We start from the raw sequence: 20,614 nt of genomic DNA, 5'->3' as shown, positions 1-20,614 counted from the left end.
TTGGCCAAAGTATTGGAGCTTCAGCATCAGTCCTTCCAATGAATATTCAGGGTTGATTTCCTTTAGGAATGACTGGTTTGATCTCCATGCAGTCCTAGGGACTCACAAGAATCTTCCCCAACGCCACATTTCGAAAGCATCAACTCTTCGGTGCTCAGCCTTCTCTATGGTCCAACTCTCTTATCCATACATGACTACTAGAGAAACCATAGCTTTGACTAGACAGACCTTTGTCAGCAAAGTGACGTCTTTGCTTTTTAATCAACTACACTCTAATATAAAAATAAAAAAGTTTTAAAAAATGTCTGTCACTTCTGTCTTGGGGGCCGTGTCTTCTGCATTGGATCACTTGCTCTTGGGAGGCCAGCAGCCCTACTGAGAGATCAGGGAGGAGCTCCTTCCAAGCTCACTCTTGTGGCTGCTGAGGGCCCTTGGATGATCTGTTTCCAGACTCACTCTAGTGAGCCTCTGATTAAAAAGAACACACACACACACACAAACACAAACACCCTACATGGGCATTTTCTCTCACGTACAGTCATACTATCATAAATAAATTCACAACCACCATTAAGCCAGGAACAAACAAACTGCGCTCTCAGCTTCTAGGGATTGAGCATGTCCAGGAAGCCTGGTTCATATGAGTCCTCCTCTTCCCTCCCATCCCCCGCATCAGGCTCTGGTTAGGAGCTACTTTCCCAGCCAGCAGACCAACTTCTTTGCTATAATCATTGAGAAAAGACTGAATCCAGCTTGGAGCTCACCACAACTTTATACCCAAAAACATCACCACCAAATAATACTAATGTTTCATCAGGAAATATCTTTAAAAAAAAAAAAAAAAAAAGCCACTGGACCACCAGGAAAGTCCTAGATCCTAGTTTATTTATTTATTTTTTGAATTTTTATTTATTTTACTTTAAGCTGCCCTGGTCTGCATTGCTGTGTGTGGGCTTTCTCTAGTGCGGTGTACAGGCGTTTCATTGCGGTGACCTCTCTCGTTGCATAGCCAGGGCTTCAGTACTTGCAGCACATGGGCTCAGTGGTTGCTCATGGGCTTAGTTGCCCAGCAGTGTGTGGGGTCTTACCAGACCAGGGACTGAATTGGTGTCCCCTGCATTTCAAGGAGGACTCCCTACCACTGGACCACCAGGGAACCCCATAAAATATACTTTCTGTGGGATGCTCTTCCCAGAGAAGGCTGGCTCAGCCATGCCACTCTTTGGATGTCATGGCTCTGAATCTTCAGATCCTCATTTTGAGGTCTGCTAAGTTGGTTCTCCCCAGAAATGAGTCCAGACAACACTGTGCTGGGGCTGGAAGTAAGCTGGAAGGATATGAGCTATACGCTTTGGCTCCAGACAGAGCAGTGGTGGGGATTAAATGATATAATGTGTTAAGTGCCAATACTCAGGGTACCAGACCCCAAAAATGTGCTAAGCCACTAAGGGGATATCACCATTCCCTGCAGTAAGTTGGCCACCTCCTCATCCACCTCCTCCCCCTTTCCCTCTCCTCCTCCCCTTCCTTCCTTTTCTCCTCCTCTTCCTTTCCCACTTCTTTTTCCTCTTGCTCCTCTTCCTCTAGTCACCACTCTAATTTCAGCCCTCTTGCTCTTTACTTTCTGTGCTCTAGAAAAATCTGCTCTCACATCTTTTGGCTGAACTCAAAGGATTGAATAACAGCTGTAAGTATGCTTTTCCCAATGATATTTATGCATTAACAGGTATTCACTGTCCGTTTGCTCCCAGACGCTGGGAGGCATTTGTCCCAGTGGCATCTTCAGACGCTGAAGTCAGGCTGCCTCTACTCAAATTCCACCTCCTCCACTCACTACTGTGTGACCTGGGGCAAAGGAATTAACACCTCTACATTTATGGCCTCCTTCTCTGTAAAATAAAATCATTATCCCAGCACTGTGATAAAAGCAAATGAGCAAATTCAAGTGACATTCTTAGAAAAGCTCTGGACACTGAAATGGAAGCTTCATGAAGGCAGAGACTGTCCACTAGGCTCATGGCTGTGCCTATGACTTAGAACAGAGCTCAGTACAAAGTAGAGGCTCAAACACTTTTAAATGAATGAGCATGTGGTATGCATGTACGTACTATGATACTTATTATGCTTTTTTAATGCAAAGTTAACAAATAAACAGGTTATCCACTTGCCTTTTTTTAAAAATAAAACAACTTGAATACAAAGTTAGAAAATTAAACCCTTTGTTTCCATTTTAAGCACAGTTTAAAAGTCCAACTGTGCAGAAACGATAAAATAAAAAATAAGAGTCAACTGTTCCATTTTCTCCAGACCTTTTCCCCAAAGGAAGCCACTATAATAAGTTTCTCATAAATGTTTTATGCATATATTATAGACAACCACTGAGACAAACACTGAAGACCTGATGGAAAATTTCAGGAGTCAGAGAGTGCCAAGTAGAAGCTGAACACGATTTGGGAGCAAACTCTAGGGTCTTCCATGACCCCTGAGATCAGATGGTATCGACCACTCGGTGGAAGCAAGTGGCACCTTGGTGATTCTTGGAAGCACCTACAGATGCCTACATTGTATCTCTTTTTTCTGATCAAAAAATATAAGAACCATGATTAAATCATTTTTATGCTGTTCTACCTTCTTGGACTACAATAATGCTGCCCTATACAGCACTCAGAGTTCACCATATATTGATTAGCAGTATCTGTTGTGGGCACAAAAAAATACAATATTGCAGACACCATAGCAGAGTCTATTTCTTGTACTGAACAAGGTAGTCATTTGATTCCTGATTCACTTGGGGATCCTTGACTGCTTCTCTGGTGGCTCAGATTGAAAAATCTGTCTGCAATGCAGGAGACCTGGGTTCGATCCCTGGATCAGGAAGATCTCCTGGAGAAGGGAATGTCTACCCACTCCCGTATTCTTGCCTGAAGAATCTAGACAGAGGAGCCTGCTGGGCTATAGTCCATGGGGTCACAAAGAGTTGGACATGACTGAGCAACTAACACACTTGTGCTCCTTGGAATACAACTAGAATGTGACTCATTACCCTTATCATAATCAAATTAGGACTTGGCTCAGTTCCAAGTGAGGGAAATGGAACACCAAGAGATAAAAGGAAGAAAGAATTTTTGGTTCACATAATTCAGGGAAAAGTTGCAGCTGGATCCACATTCTCTAACAGTTTCACTAGAAATGTGTCTCCTTCCTCAGCCCCAACTGACTCAGGGCTTTATTTTACAGCAGGCTCACCTTTGTGGTGGGGATTCCCAGGTGGCACAGTGGTAAAAAAAAATCTGCCTGCCTGCCAATGCAGAGATGCAGCTTTGATCCCTGGGTTGGGAAGATTCCCCTGGAGCAGGAATGGCAAGCCACTCCAGTATTCTTGCCTGGAGAATTCCATGGACAGAAAAGCCTGGTGGGCTACAGTCCATGAGGTTGCAAAGAGTCACTGAGTGACTGAGGATACACGTGCACCTTTGTGGTATTAAGATTGTCCTCAACAGTGTTAAGTTTATAACCCACTATGCTAGCTTAGCAACCAGCACAATGGATGTCTCATTCCCAATAGTATCAGTAAATGACCTACAGACCCCGTAGACATACAGAGTATCTTGGATCACATGCCCATCCTTGGAGAAATCACCACAGCCAAGCAGATAAACCACACAGGATGGTCAGATCTGAGACACAGACCCAACTCGCCTTGATACCAAGGAATAAAATCGCCTCTATCTGAACAACATGTTCCGGGACAATGGTGACCTCGCCCCAAAATAATCTGGATGTGGCTAACAGAAGAAGGAAGAATGGATACAAAGCAGTAAAAACAACAGATCTACACACTAAGTTTCTTCCAATATAATAACTATGAAGGGAGCAATAGCAGAGACATGTTGGCCAGCCTGCATAGATGCTTCACTGGATTTGCTCAATCAACCTAGGCATCAAGAAGTCAGGGCAATGGGAGATCAGTAGCACTGGCATCATGGGGCATTTGAGAAAAAGTCAGCTCTTTTGTTCTAAAATAGGAAGTTGCTGCCATTCAAATGCCTAGAAATAGAATACCTTTATCTCTGGGTATACACTGTACTGTATTTACTGAAGCTTATCATAGATTGAAAGAAAGCAAAGGCACACAAATGTCAACCTTACATAGGAAAGAAGATATTGAGAAATTGATATGCAAATAAATAATTATCATCAAATTAAAATGTATAATGGCAGGAGGCATTTCTATATGGTAAATAAATTTACTCAGAGTTATCTGGGAGAAAAGGCACCCTTGGACTAGACTAGGTATTTATTTCTATGTTCCTTTATTTCCTCTTTGCTCCAACTATAAAATGTTAAATTCCAAAGAGCCCAAGACTCTACATCTTAAAGAATCCCCAGTTAATCTCAAGGAGAAACTTTTGCCACTTTTGACAGAAGTTTTGACAAACTTCTGCAAACCTTTGACAACTTCTAAAGTTATCAAAACCAAGAGGAGGTGATCATCATCATTACTGTAACCCCATTCCCACTTGGAACACCATGACCAATCTCTTGTTCAGCATCGTGGTTCATGTATCAGTGTTGTAAATTATAGAAAGTGAGCAACTTCCCTGGTAGCTCAGATGGTAAAGAATCTGCCTGCAATGCAGGAGACATGGGTTTGGTCCCTGGGTCAGGAAGATTCCCTGGAGAAGGAAATGGCAACTCATTCCAATATTCTTGCCTGGGAAATCCCATGGACTGAGGAGCCTGGCAGGCTACAGTCCATGACATCACAAACAGTTGGACACAACTGAGTGGCTAACACACACACAGCATATGAAGGACCTAGACTATTGCTGAACTATTGTAACTAGAAATTAAAAAAAGTAAAAGATAGTTGATTGTTTTTAATCCCTTTTTATCGTTAAAGCTTTATGCTGACAGGAAGATGCCTTTGCATTTAAAGGAAATCACCTCCTCAGTTCTCAAGGTCAGGGCCAAGGAAGATGGCAGTACCTATCACAAGTGTCATGGAATCATTCAACAAAAATTAAATCTTGAGGATTCAGTAAAGCCTTCTCTCAAATTCAGAACTGGCCTTATTTTAATTATCACTGATGGATATAGAACATACACCATTTTAAAAGAACTCTTAAATAAATAAGTAGTTCACGATTTCCTTTAGTATTCCATTCTAGTATTTAGCAATCTTTATTCTTAGAGAAGAAAAGCTGTTTGACAGTTATGAATTTGTTAATCCTTTACCTCAAAGCTTATTATTCAGCTTTCAAACATAATTTTCAGGAATTCTCATAGTAGAAAAGAAGAGAATTTATTTCATAAATATTTGTACAAAACAAGATGTTTGGTACCGCATAAAATTTTTTCAGTCAACTAATTTTCTTCATTCTACTGTTCTAGCACCATTTTCTGACCTGAATTTTAACGTGCAGCACAACAATCTCTCAAGGTGTACAAGCTGCTGGCATGTTTTTAGCTACAATCTTCAACTTTTTAGAAGGTAACTTCAGTGTAATGGTAATAAAAGCACAGGGAGTTCCTGGAATCCTTTCTAAAGTGTCCTTTGTCTAGTTAATATTTACAAATCACTTTTTTCCTCTGTATGTAGAACAACAGAAAGACAGTTAAATAAGGAGAGTGGCGAAATCATGTGGGGTATGAAATTTAGCTGCGACCTGGGACACAAACTGGATACTAAATTGTAATTTTAAGCTCAAGTGTATTATAATAGAATGGAATGTACCTCTTCTTGTAACAATGTTGAATCAAAGGCCTTTTTCTTGCTAGCAAATACCATAAAAGAGATAAAGGTTCTCCTAATGTTTTTCAATTTGCATCTCTTGCTTTTCAAACTCATGGTTAACAGAGTACTATAGGTTATTCACATAGATTGTGTGAATTTTTATACTATCATTCATAGCCTGGGTTCTATTAAGAAGTGTACACTGTGCTAGATATTGAAGAGCAGAGATGAATTAGCAGCCCAGAGTCTGGAAAGAAGCATGATGGAAGAAGATTTGCTTATACTTGATGGGCTGAGAGAAATAGCTGTTCTCTGTACTGGCTACTAACAGCAGTATGGCATGGAAGAAGGACAGATACATCAATGAGCAAGGATGTTTTGGCTCCAACTCAAAAACTTGTGTGGTCACCCTGTTTGGGATTTAGGAACTTGTTTAGAGGATTGCCACCAGCATTCTGTTCTAATCTACTGCTGCTCTAATCTACAGATCCTGAATTGAGCTCCAGTTAATCCTGCTCCCTTTAGATTGGCCCCCGTAATCTGAACTGGCCCTTACCAGTCCTGTTATTGTTTGACTTGAATTCAGTGATTTTTGTATACTGCCAGACCTCTCAGCTTGTCTCAAGTCTGAAGTCAAGAGGAGATTCTGTCAGCAACCAAGGACCTCTGTTCAGTCCTGAATAAGTTTTTTATCTCCAGTTGCAGGGCTCGTTTCTACACTTGTGCTACAAAGTGTATAAAAACCACCTAGATTTTCTATAATTGCCGATATATTGTGTAATGTTAAATACCCTACACCCTCTAAGCTGTCTGTTCATTTATTTTTATTTTAAAAATCTGAACATATGGCCAGCATATACTTGAGCTCATTGCTTAATGGTGAAATTTAAATATTAATAAATAGTATACCCCCAAAAAAAGTTGTGTGACCATAAACAAGTGACTTAATCTATCTGTATTCATTTTCTATTGCTGCCATAACAGATTGGCACAAATGTAGTATCATCTTGTATCATCTTCTAGTTCTGGAAGCAGAAGTCTGACATGAACTAAAACCCAGTGAGCTAAAACAAGAATGTGGGAAGGGCTGTGTTCCTTCTGGAAGCCCTAAGGAAAACTGGTTTCTCACCTTTCCCAGCTTCCAGAAATTACCTGTATTTTTTGCTCATGGTCCATTCCCTTCATCTTCAAAGCCAGCAGACTTCCCCCTCCATCACAATTCTGTCTAATCCAGCCAGGAAATGTTCTCTGTGTTTAAGAACTCTTGTAATTAGATTGGATTCACCCAGATAATCCTGGATAATCGCTCCATCTCAATTTCTGAACCTTAATCACATCTGCAAAGCCCTTTTTACCACAGAAGGTAACATAGTCACAGTTCTGGAGGTAGATGGCCATCTCTGGGCCACTGTTCAGCCTTCTTATCTATAAAACCTAGTAGGCTGTTGTAAGTATAGAACATACCACACAGGGAGGGCCTAAAACCCTGCCTAGTACTTAGGTCTTGATAAGAAGTGATTAGATGAGGAGGAGTAAAAGGATGAAGAAGAAGACCATATGGATAGATTTGTTATATAGGTCAAGGAGTGCTGAGTAAGAAAAATCCAAAATTAGTGAAATAAAGGTGAAAATGTATGGAAGTAACAGAAACCCACAGCTACTTAGACAAAGGAGAATGTATTCTGAAAACCCAAATTAGAATTTAGAAGGTTTTTGCTTGATGAAGAGACAATGAGAGATTTTAGCCCCCTTAAATTTATTTTCTCTGAAACTAGAGTAAAATAATTTAAGATAAATATAAAGAATCATGCTATGGGAAATGGTTCTGATTAAAAGCCAAAACCAGAAACATTCTTCAGAATCTAGTTCAAAGAAAGTTTAAACTATCTTTACAGGCATTTGAGGCAGGGAGGCAAGAGAGAGAGAGAAGAAAACAAATAATTTTGGTACTGTAAGAATGTCCATGTTTCAATCCTTAGCTAGATACTCATACAAAGTAGGTTGTTCTAAGAAATATATATAAAAAAAAAAAAAATTGATGACTTCTCCAATGTGATTTGAAAAAGGCCAGAAAATGCAAAGGAGGGTAAGAGAAATAAGAAATAAACAATTTTCAAATAATCTTCAAAAAATAAAATATCAACTTTCTTCTGTTATTTTACCTAGTATTAAAGTACAGATGTTCAGTGAATATTGATTATTTTAAATCTTATTTCTATTTTCCTTCTACCCAATATGTATTATTCAAATCTAAATTCAATACCAAAACATTTCAAGGAATTTTTAAAAGCCAAGCTGCTCACATCATATAAATTACTCACCACAATTTATGTATTTAAGTGTTATAGGAACAGCTTTCAGCATGAAAGCTTAAGTCCCCAAAGAGGTATGTAAATGGATCTTTATCACTCCCCAGGATCAAAATCAAAGTAAAAATGAAGTCACACAGGGCAAAGATTCAGAAGGAAACAAGTTTGACATTTACCTAACAATTTTGTCCATTCCAAAACACAGTCCTACAAGTTAAATATTAAAACAAACTGAGATGGCATCTAAATGCAGCTTAAAATAGATAAATATAAATAATGGTAAGTGATGAGAAAGCATCATATTATAATAGACTGAGCCACTTTAGTTTACCTTTCTAAACTTATTACAATGAAGTTCTATAGAAGTATGTCCTCAGAACTAATTGAACCATGAACATTTCAGTCAAACTGATTATTGTGACTGTCACAGAAGACAAATTAATGAACTAGACTGGCTTCAAACCATAGTATTTGTTTTACTTTGCTTCTACTAAATTCAGTGGAATTTGAGTTTAGGTGGGTGTATGGAAAAAGCTAAAATGCCATTTTTATGTTTAAACATCAAGTGCATGTGTACAGAACAGAGCAGACTTCCTCAATTCAGAATACAAGAGAGGGGGAAGGTTTTCAGTAAGGAGGTATGGCCCCAGGGCAGTCACCTGGCGACCCAAACATCCATCTGCCACAGCACTGGGATTGGGAGACCAGGACAAGCATCCCTGAAAACTGCTACAAAGAGCAGACTCAGTTTCAGAGAACTGATTTATCTGTGAAATCTGGAAATACACCAATAAAACTTGGAGAAAACTTGGAGCATCAGAACATGGAGAATAACAACAAACTCTGGTCAAGAGCACACTTAAAAATATACTAAGTTAAACATAACCTCCTTTCCTTACCTAAACCAAAATTACATAGCCAAAATGGAGTCATTTTATGACTATACAAATAGTCCTATATGGAGAGATTGAAAGATTACTTGGCATTTTAGGAAAAAAAATACAGATAATCTAAAATTATTTGAGTTTTCATAAAAGAGGAAACAAGATTATTACAAGTGTTAAGAAATAATTAAACTCTATAATTTTAGGAAACCTATGAGAAATGGAGTAGTTCTGCCATATCAGTAAATAAGGATGTCACATTTATCAGTGATTCTGGCCCTCAAATGTGAATCGCTGAGCCCTGAGGGCAACCAGGAAGGAGAATACTTTATACCTGCAATCCAGCAGCCATTAGGCTGCAGCCACTCCCTACGGTGAGCAATGAGGAAAAATGGAGGGTATTGGCCCCAGATAGCTGAGATGCATATGAAAGCGATGATTTCAGGGACCCCAGACTCTTGCATTTTCCCATACATAGAAAAGCACTAAATTCCTTAACTTGAGATATCTAGTTTTCTTTAATTCATGAAAATACTTTTGATGTTCAGACTACTTGCCCTTTGTTGCAGACTTCTATGTAATCTGACTTCTCCCCTTGCCTCCTCAGTGCAGTTCTCTTAGGGTTACTTGAGATGCTGTCTTCTAGCCCTGAAATTCTAAAAATTACCACTAAATAAAACATAACTCAACTTTTAGGTTGTGACCATTTGTTTTAAGTCAAAAGGATCCAATACATCCATTAAAATATCAATTCATACTTTAAATAATATGGGTTTCAGAAAAAAAGTAGTGGGAGATGCACACAACTGCTTTTTCTAAAAGTCAAACTTTTAAATAATACAGTTGGAATGACAAAGCAAACTATGTGGTACTGCAGCTCTTTCAATTACTTAAACATCTGCATCATTCTGGCCACCAAGCAGTCTGAACAATGTCCTTGTAACTGACATCCAGCTGGCTTTAAAACCTCTGCCTAAATGGAGATGCCCCTACTGATCTTGATTCAAATGATGGATCTATATATCCTTTGACAAAGGCAAGCCAATAATACAAAGCAACTGTGAGTGTAATTGATGGCAAATATGTTAGTTACAAAAACACTTTTTGTTGACAAAGGCTGGATGCTACTGAGCTACAAGATACTGAGTCAGTTCAATGCCATTGTTATTCAAAGACATACACAACTGAAAATAAAACCATCAATTAACACATATTTGTCAAGCATCTATTATGTTCTCAAAGACCTTGCCCTTATGGAGCCTAAATCTTGCCTCATAAAAATCCTATAAAACAATTTGAGAACAACAAGGTAAGACAATGCTCAATAAATTGATGCATACAAGGTATACAACAATTCAGAGAAGGCTGACAGGTGTGAGCTGATGTCTTCCTGGAAGTCCACTGACAAAGTAAAATCTGAGGGTGTGGTAATTCCCACAGGTGGAAAAAGCAAGATCTTAGAATCAGGAATGGAAGAGGAAGATATAAGTGAATATGATAAGTAAACATATGCTAAGGAAAGGCAAAACTAGTCTGAATAAAGTATAGAGTTAGAGACATATGCATTAATATGTTAGGAATTGGATCTCTGCTCTGCTAGTTCATACTGTTAACAACTGACTGAGTTCTGACTTCCAAGAACCAAGCCCTCTCTCCCAGAGCACTTCTGTCTCTGAATCGAAACTAACACTGAGGCTGACAAGAATTCTTAATGACTTGTCTTTACTGGAGGGATGGGAATGAACAAAATAGTGGAAGACTTCTTTTATATTAAATTTCCGAGGTGTGATATAGTGCAGTCATGTAGGAAAATGTTCTTATGCTTAAGAGATACATGCTGAAGTATTTAAGGGCAAAGGATTATAATGTCTTCACCACCACTTTCAAATGGTTCAACAAAAAAGGGCATGCATATAACAGATATTAGTAGTAATTATTTAACAATTGAGTAATATTAAAATTAATGAACCCAGGGGGAAAATACAGAGCATTTATTTTACCAATATTTCAACTTTTACGTAGATATGAAAATTTTCAAGTTAAAAAGTTGAAGTAGAGTCTTCCTTCCTTATTAGATAAAATACTACAGGTAACCCTTAGAAATTAAGTTATATATATCTATAAAATGTAGATAGATGGATAGACAGATAAAAAGGTAGATAAAAATAAATAGGATTATCTTGCTTACCTTATACACAGTAAGAATATTTCAAGTCTTCATTGAGCTATAGAAGGTTTAAGAAGAAAATATAGAATGTATTTTGCAGAGTAGCTGCCATTGTTGAATACTTAGTGTATACTGGACTTTTTTTATACATTAACCGAATTATTCTTCTAGGTTGTTCTGCAAGATAGGCATTATTGCCTTTTTTTTTTTTTTTTTTTCCCGCAGATAAAGAGAATGATGATCAAATAAACACAGCTTATACTGGCAAAACTAGCATTCAAACCAAGATTTCAGTGACTCTCCAGTCCTTGCTTTTGTCCATTTTGGGTCTTTACCACCCCGGGTCTAAAAGTGAGATGAAGGCGTTATTTGGCTTCATAGGTTGCCAAGTGAACTAAATGTCTGTGTCTACTCCAAATTCATATATTGAAATTCTAATCCCTAATATCTGATCTTAGTAGGAGGCAAGGCTTTTTGAAAGGTGATTCAGCCATAAGAACTAAGCCCTCATGAATGGGATTAGTACCCTTTAAAAAGGTACTTTAAAAAGGGGCTAGGAAGCAGGAACCAGACACTGAATCTGCAGGCACCTTTATCTTGGACTTCCCAACTTCCAGAACTGTGAAAAATAAATTTCTGTTGTTTCCAAGGCACCTAGTCTATGGTACTTCTGTTACAGCAGTTCAAACAGACTAAGACACCAAGTTTAACCAGTGACTGATCATCAGCAATGTCTGAAGTAGAAACAGCCTGGAAGGAATACATTCTTCAAAAGGATACATGTCAACCAAGGATATGACTGAGGTTATTGCAAGAAAACACGTGGAAGAGAAGCATTCAAGAGTTAACATGAAGAAAGATTAAAATAATTCTATTATACCTAAATCTAACAATAGACAGGATATACAGTATATAATTTGCTCTCAGCAACTGAAGCAGTAAGTATACTTGATCTAAAAATAATTATACAGCATGACACTTGAATGCAGCAAAATGATGCTTGGTTCAGAAAAGAAGACAAAAGAAAATCAAGGATTCAGAGATGATCTGAATAACCTGTATACAAAATTAGAAGTCAACACAGTAGGAAAAAGAAATCACTGCAGGATAATCTAAATAAGTATTAAATAAAGACTGATCTGTAGAAGGAATTGAAGAGACAACGTAGCTGAATCAGCTGGCTGCATAGGCAGAACCAAGTTACAAATCCCTGGGGTGTGACTACTCGGCTTTAGCTGCCGGCACACATTTTCTAGACCTCTCTACCCTCAGGCAGCAGGACACAGGAGAACTGGCCTGTGTTAAGGAGCTGTTGGCCTTACTTCCTGCCTGCCTTATAACTCCTACGCTGACTGCTTGTGCTTACAAATAGAAGTCTTTCATTCAACCGATTTTTATGAACACCTAGCATATCTTAACCACAGTGGTAATTTCCAGACCAGCTATATAAGTTGTGGAAGGTGAAGTCACTCAGTTGTGTTTGACTGTTTGCAACCCCATAGACTGTAGTCTGCCAGGCTCCTCTGTTTGTGGAATTCTCCAGGCAAGAATACTGGAGGAGGTTGCTAAAACCCCCTCCTCCATATAAGTTGTGGGGCCAGTTCAAAAACTATGAAGAATTTCAACATATAAACAATAGGACGTTAAACCATTAAAAGCACCTTGCCTAAGTCAGGGGTCTGTGTGACTGTACAGGGTGTACACTCATGAAGCTGGCCTGGCAGAGGATTTGTCCTCAGAGATCACACAGCTTGGTCTTTGTGAGATTTTATGGCCTAATAAACCCCAATCCTATGGTCCCTCTTGCATTATACTCAGATCTACAGCCATGTCCCTGGCAAAGATTTGTGGTAACCCTCAAATTCAACCCCTTGAGCTTTCTCAGACTCGTCTGCTTCTTTCCATCAACACCACTAGTAACCCAGTTCAAATCTTAATCCTCTCTTCTGGATGTCTATAACGGCCTTCTCTTTAGTCTCAGCCTCCAATCCATTATCTGCACTGCCTGCTGAAAGAATCTTTAAAGAACTAATTTGATCTGATCACTTTCCTGCTTCAATTCCTACAAGAAACGATGTTAGTCTTATGATAAACTCCAAACTCTTACACTGCTTTCAAGGTCCTGTGTGACCTATCCCAAGTGACTTCTATAAAGTATTTATTGCCCAACTCACCTACCCCAACTTCATGGACCAGCCCTACTATGTGTTCACTTTTCATGCCACCTGGCAATTTTTTCCCTCCATTTTCTGCTTAGACAGCATCTCTCTAGAAAGTTTATTTTGATCCTCTCTCCTACCCTAATCTCTAAGGTGATCCTGTTATGCATTCCCTTAGTCCTTATCAAAAAAGTCATACTTGCTTATTTGTCTGCATCATTGGTTTACAATAAGACCCCCAAGGGCAGGTCTTTCTTTGTCTCCTTGAACATGTATCCCAACTCCTGATAAATAAAAGGCATTTGAATATGTGTTGAATAAATGAAGACACATCAAAAATCCATTTAATGTAGAAACACATTTCTTAAGTCTTTTTGAAAATGTAACTGCAAATAAAGAAAAAGTAGTAGCTTTTGTGAGCTGAAACAACTCCACCTGTGAGCCATCGTGCCATCTGATGTCACTGGATTTCAGCTCCTGTCCACAAGGAGCCTGAGCTCAGACAATACTCCTCAAATTAGCAGCTCATGTATATGGTTCTTAACCTACATGAGCCTGAGCTCGGACAATATCCCTCAAATTAGCAGCTCATGTATATGGTTCTTAACCTAATAATTTGAGTATTTATCTGATGGCTGATCACATCTACACAAAACATTTTTCTTCCTAACTGTTAATTTTTCAAAGAAACCAGTAGTGTGCTTCAGATGCAAAGAAGAGACTTGTGGACATGGCAGGGAAAGGAGAGGATGGGATGAACTGAGAGAGTAGCATTGACATATACACACTAACCATGTGTAAAACAGATGGCTAGTGGGAGCTGCTGCATGACACAGGGAGCTCAGCTCGGTGTTCTGTGATAACCTAGAGAGGTAAAAGGGGGGAGGGCGGGAGGGAGGTTCCAGAGGGAGGGGATATATGTATACATATAGCTGATTCATGTTGTTGTACAGCAGAAACTAACGTAGCATTGTAAAGCAATTACACTCCAATTGAAAAACAAATTCAAAAATTGCGTTGGAGAAATCTCTCAATAATACAGTAGAATCATTCATTTATTTCATAAATATTGATTAGGCAGAGACTTATGCCCAGCCTTATGCTACAAAATGATGATAAAGTAATGAACAAGACAGTCACATTTTTTGGCAAGAGATTGAAAACTTTACATAAGGGTTACTAAAAAAACTAGACAAACATTATTATTACGGTTTTCAACTGCTAAAGCTCCAACTTTCACAAGTGTTAGCTATCAGCTGAGGGGGTGATTTTCACAATAGATTTATAAAAATTATAACACTGGGGGACTTCTCTGGTGATCAGTGGCTAAGACTCTGCACTCCCAATACAGGGGTCCTGGGTTTGGTCCCTGGTCAGGGAACCAGATCCCACATGCCTCAACTAAGAGTTCCTATGCTGCAGCTAAAGATTCCACATGCCACAGTTAAAGATCCCAGATGCTGCACTGCAACGAAGACCCAGCACAGCCAGACAAATAAATATTATAAAAAGTTATAACAACTGAAACAACATGGTCTTTAGGAGAGAAAACACAGAAACTGAAATTGAAGGCTTTGGCAATTGGAATATCTTCACTGAAGATTATGAAAGAAACCATATAGACTTGTATCAATAATGGGCGATTGCTATAGATAGAATCATCACAAAATGCCTGGATAAAGAGATTTTTATGTTTATTTCCCAGCAATCTGTTATATTCCTTCATTTAATCCTCATAGCCACCCTGAGAGACAGATAAGGCAAATATAATACTCAATTTAGAGTTTAGGAAATTAAGGCACACAGGCATTAATTGATTCACTTTTCTTCACTTTATAAAGTAATGGCAGGATAAGAAGGAGAAGCTCTATCTCTAGTCCATTATACAGGGTCGAGTTTTAAGAATACAGCACAGTGTTCTCTTATGTCATGACCCTGACTCATGTGTCTTTTACAAAGCTGTAGAAAATGCAGGTGAGCAAATGTAGTGTGTTTATTCACAGTAAATGATCTCTTCTAATTCTTTGTTTGGTTCTATTACAGATTCTAATTACTGCCATTGGAGGATATGCTTTTATTTGGAAACAGCTTTATGAAGTTTATTAAAGTACTTATGATAGAACATCTGTGATCTCTTTGGGATTATTTATCATTCCCAGTGTTATGCATGATTCTTTCATTATGCTTGTCTAGTTTTCCATGTCATTAGAGAAGTTTAAAGACTTCTCTGCTCAATGATATAGTTACAAAGAATGGCCAAATATATATGACATGGTAGATTTTACTTCCCTCAGAAGCAGAGTGTGCAGCCAGCACGGCCCCTGCTCTTTCATTCTGAAATCCTCAGGAGACAACTGCCGGTATGCCAGGAACAGTGTTAGGATTTGTGAGAAACATCCTGGTAACTTCAACTTTGGTCCCAGAGGAGTTCACAGATGTTTAAAGAAGCCTTAACATGAAGCAGGCACCTGTGAAAATATCAATAACTCCTTCCACAGACATTTCTGTGGGCCTCCTGTATGCCTGCTCAATTGCTAGATGCTGAGGATAAAAAAGATGGAGACACTGTCCCTGTAGTTTAGTAGAGATCTAAAAATCTAAAAGGTTTTCAGCTGGAATTTACAAGCAGTTCTGCTTTTGTGACATTATTTCATCTAGTTTTTATAATCACTGTAAAGTACCATCATCCCATTTCATGGATAAGAAACCAGAGGTTCAGAAAAAAATGTCTCTTTCCCAAGATCACAAGAGTGGTCACAAAAGAATGGCCGGGTCGAGACTCAAACACATATCTTAAGTCTCAGAGTCTCCATAGTTCTCCCCATAGTTGTATTAAGGAGGCTTATTCTAATAATTATGCCTCAATGATATTTTCTTTATGGAAGGAAATTGTTTCTGATGAAAACAAATTATTGATTTAGGACAGTTATCTGATGCTAGAAAGACAACAAAAAGCAGAGAGAGATTCAGCACTCAAGTATGTAAAATTGTGGGAAAATGGGAAATGAATCAGGATACAAAAGTAGCCAAACAACCCGCTTAGGGAAAAGGTGTGGAGAACACATTTTTTAAATGTTTTTCTCTTAACTCACTATCATGTCTACTGCAGGACTCAGTGGAAAACAGTAAGTTTAAAGAACTGTGCTGAATTTTGATCATAAAATATTCTCATTTTATTGTTTCTCTCATGTGAGATCCTTCCCATATATAAAGATCGCAATAATTATAGCCTGGCAGGTAACTTTGGAAATGCAAGCAAGAAATAAGAAAACATGTTTCTCAAGAATCAAGAGCATTTCTTATTTATCAATATCCATTTCCTCTTTCTATTTTTAGCCACTGATATTTATAAAAGTTTAAAAAATGAAGGACTAATGTAAAAGCAGTTTTCAGAAAATTAAAAAAAAATCTAATGCTGTGTGAAACACACACAAATCCAAATCCAGGGAACTTATTGTTGACTATCAGTTTTCTTTGGCTTTTTTCCATATGCCCCTAGTTGAGCACTAAGTCAGTCACAGCAAGCACCTCAATCAAGTGTCCTCAATTAGGTTGAAGCAAACTAAATTTATTCCCAAGAAAGGAGTTAAACACTATTAAATACAATCAGTAGCATCTGAATTTCACATTATCATCTATATAATGCTATGCTATGTAATTACAGCCATTTATCCAAAGTACTCAACTACATTTTCAAACAAATACATGCTCAGTATACTTTGATCAAATACTTGTGACTTATCATGGTCATTCCTGTACATCGAGGAAATTAGAGTAAATACCAAACTGCATGGTTTCTCCGAAAGAGTTTAGGCAAACTAGGGGTGTCTCATTCCATCAGAAAAGTGGGCACTGGATCTCTAAGGAGAAAGTAGCTTTATCCTGGGGAAATGTTTTCTAGGACTCCACATTCACCATTTTTCCAAATTAGAGGCAGGAATTGAGTTAGCAATTGGGTGCTGACGTCAGCAGCACCCAATCAGAACCAATCATCCAGTTAGCTGTCCATAACAAATACAGATTCTAAGCTCATTGGCATCCTCTTCTTAAACATCAACAATGCTTCATCTGATTTTCCATCCTCTGTCTTTATAAACTTGGATCAGAAGGGATAACTGGAGACTACAGAAGTGGAAAGCCTGGTTTTCCCCTTATATCTCTGTTGATATTAGTAGCTTGGTGGTTCCCTCCACTGTCAAAACCAAGCCTGAGGGCTGAGTACCTGAAAAAGCCTGGATAGTTTAGGTACTCCTTTTTCCTGAATCTTCTCAGGAAAACAATATGACAATCACTAGTGTCTCCCTGTTACAGATGTAACAAATGAGGCTTGAACAGGCTAGAGGAATGCCTTAGGCTCCTACAGCCTGTCCGGGCTCAAGGCCTCTGACCTTTCCATTATTCCATGCTACCTGTTGGGGGTTTTGCTCCATGAGTCAGGGAATATCTCCATATGTTCTTTTCTGTCCTCCTTTAACCCTATTTCTCAGTTCTGCTTTCCCCAGTTTCCATCATGTTACCTCACAGCAGAATTCTGCTGGTAGACACAATACTTTTGAATTGATACCCTAGTTCAACTTTCTACTTGGTTGTCTCTATCAATTTCTGCTCTACACACTTCAACTTTAGAAGCTCCTGGGGCTTCAATCCTGTACCCAGTTCAGGCCCCTAGGACACAAGACTTATGTCTAGAACAGAGTTTGGATGAGTAAATGGTCATCTATATATGCTCCCATCTTTTTCTTCAAGCATTATGAGGAAAGTCTTGCAATAGGAAAGAGACAGGAGAGAAGTGAGTGGAAAGGGAAGGAGGAGGGTGAAAAAGCCTGTCCTTAAAATGCCAATTCTCACTCAAACTGGGTCCCCTGTCATTCTGTGAGACTTAAGGTCATCTATAAAATTGGGCTCAAAGTTGGCAGGAGGCTAAGGTCAGATCCTAACACCTGCAAACAAGTTACATATCAGGGAACATTTGAAAACAAACATAACTGTTGGACCAAAATCCCACAACTCTACAGCAAAGCTGTGCCTAGGAGCACATGGTCCACTAATAACAGAGACCATGTATCCACTGCTTACCATGTGCTGAGAACCATGGGGAGAGTTTTACTGACATGCTGTAATTAACACTGTGAGGTGGACATTATTGTACTCATTTTACAAACAATGGAACTGATGCAAGAAAGAGGTTCAATGTCACAGGTCTAGTAAGCACCAAAACTTGTTTTTCAACCCAGGTATATTGATTTCAAAGGGCACATTCTTAGCCATTATGCCATTCTACCTCCAACTCCCTCTACAGAGCTAACATATTTCAATCAAAATGTTTACCTGGTCTTTAAAATAACTGCATTCAATATACTTTGGGAACTACAAAGAACCTTAGTCATTTTTCTTAACATTGCCTAATTGATCGGCTTAGGATTTTATCATCTGAGTCAATGGCTGCAAATATTACATCATCTCAGATTAAGGACCAGACTTCACATTTATTCAGCAAACATATGAGTGACTACTATGTGTCTGGCTTACCCAGAGCTTGGCTTTCAGGATCTGGTTGTGAAATAATCACAATCTATTGCTCCCAAGGCGCTCCCAACCTAGTAGATAAGACAAATGTGCAAGGAGATGGTTATTATTCAATATGGTGGTTACCTCTGAGCTAGACCCAAAATGTGCTTAGAAGAGGCAGACCTAAAAGGGTTTGCTGGAGAGCTAAGGTTTTAAAGATGAACTTCTCCTCACTCAAGAGGCAGAGAAGAGGGTAGTCCATGGAGCAATCTCAGCAGGACCAAAGGTGTGGACGTGAGAAAGAGGGTGGTATGTTTAGGGCTCCCTATCTTCCAGCCTGTGTTTTAGTATCTATTATCTAGAACAACAATAAACATGGCTATGGCTACATGAGGCAAGAATTTCCAACTGCACTGTGTTCTTTGGCTCAAAATATTCTTCCTCATCTGTTTTATTTGTCTAGTGTACACAAAAGACATAAAAGATAAGGTGGGAACTTGTCCAGGTGAGGTCATTAACTACCCAACCAAGGCCTTGTCTAGAAGCCTCCCTTCTATATGGAAGAAACAGGGATCTGAAACAAAGGTTTAATGAAAGAAAAAAGGGGGTGGGAAATAAGAAGGAAAAAAGTTATTTCTCGGCTATGCCCTAACAACAGCTCAGGTGAAACAATTTTAGCAGAGTCAGACACGACTGAGCGACTGATCTGATCTGATCTGATCTGATATTTGAGTTTTTCTTCTGTTGTCAATCACAACGTTTGAATATAACTATCTCAGAAATCACCATACATACTACATTTATTATTGTAGATAACAATATGAAATAGCCCATAAACCAACAAAATGTGAGTAAAACTTTGTAATCCATTTCTTTTCTTTCTCCTCACTGACCATACACAAGAAGGAAGTGGCTCAACTGATTTGTGTTTGTTAAAAGAAATAATAACATTAGTCCAAAATGTCTACAGAGAACTTCAAATATTAGTTAAGGACCAGAAATTAGACTACAATTGATTTAGATGCAGCAGCTTTCACACAAGTAAAAACTGAAATAAATAAAATGTATCTCTTCTTTGTTTTTGACTCTTAGAAGGAGTCTAGAATAGCATGGCATTTGGAAATTAAATCTTAGTTCTGCCACTGCAGAAGTCTATAAGCTCGAGTAAGTCACTTCACCACTTTAAGTAATTTCTTCATCTTTAAATAGGGTTAATAATAATATCCACAATGCATAGTTGATAAATCAGACAAGGCCATCAGAGTTCACTGATGAGTCTAGACTCTGGATTCTATTGAGTAATGACCCTGAGATTAATTTAGTTCAATCTTTTGTTAAGAACATGCTGGCAAGTATTAATACAGAGACATGTATGGGGTGTTAAAGGGATTCAAAGTTTGGGTACTTAACTCAGCAGAGGAAGGCAAAAGTTAGGCAGATAGAAAAGGGCAAAAGGTGTTGAAAACTACTTATGAAAAAAACTGAATGCCTGCCAGTCTGGCCCATTCTGAAGATTCAAGTCATTCATTAATCCATTCATCCAATCATTCATTCATTCATTCAAGTTTTACTCTATTATAATAAATTACTCAACATTCCATTCATTCAAAACACACATACTGAGACATAGTATGTATAAGGTATATATTATATCCAGGAGATTTAACACGTTCCCAAGGGGTTTCCAGGCTAGTGGGGAAATGGAAATTGAGTCATGAGGAAAAAAATACTGTAATTCATGCCATGGCCATACTATGCACATGACAATGGCAACCACAGAGGAAGAAAGGGCACTTAAACCAGGCTGGCTCATCAGGATGTCTTCCTGGAGGAGATAAAGCCTGAGTTAC

General features: G+C 38.5%; 1 long non-coding RNA gene across 14 annotated transcripts in view; it reads right to left on the bottom strand.

The window, feature by feature from the left end:
• Window positions 1-20,614, bottom strand: part of LOC129619788 (uncharacterized) — a 287,036-nt gene that overhangs the window by 256,335 nt on the left and 10,087 nt on the right. For 12 of the 14 annotated variants that reach the window (XR_008698114.1, XR_008698115.1, XR_008698113.1 and 9 more), the window contains exon 2: window positions 18,786-18,853. The exons of the other annotated variants lie outside the window; for them this stretch is intronic. This is a non-coding gene — a long non-coding RNA (uncharacterized LOC129619788). The remainder of the gene's footprint in view (window positions 1-18,785; window positions 18,854-20,614) is intronic. 14 annotated transcript variants of the gene reach the window in all.

This window comes from Bubalus kerabau, chromosome 9, assembly GCF_029407905.1.
Source record: "Bubalus kerabau isolate K-KA32 ecotype Philippines breed swamp buffalo chromosome 9, PCC_UOA_SB_1v2, whole genome shotgun sequence".
Classification (NCBI taxonomy): domain Eukaryota; kingdom Metazoa; phylum Chordata; class Mammalia; order Artiodactyla; family Bovidae; genus Bubalus; species Bubalus kerabau.
This window is presented reverse-complemented; position numbering and strand designations above follow the sequence as displayed.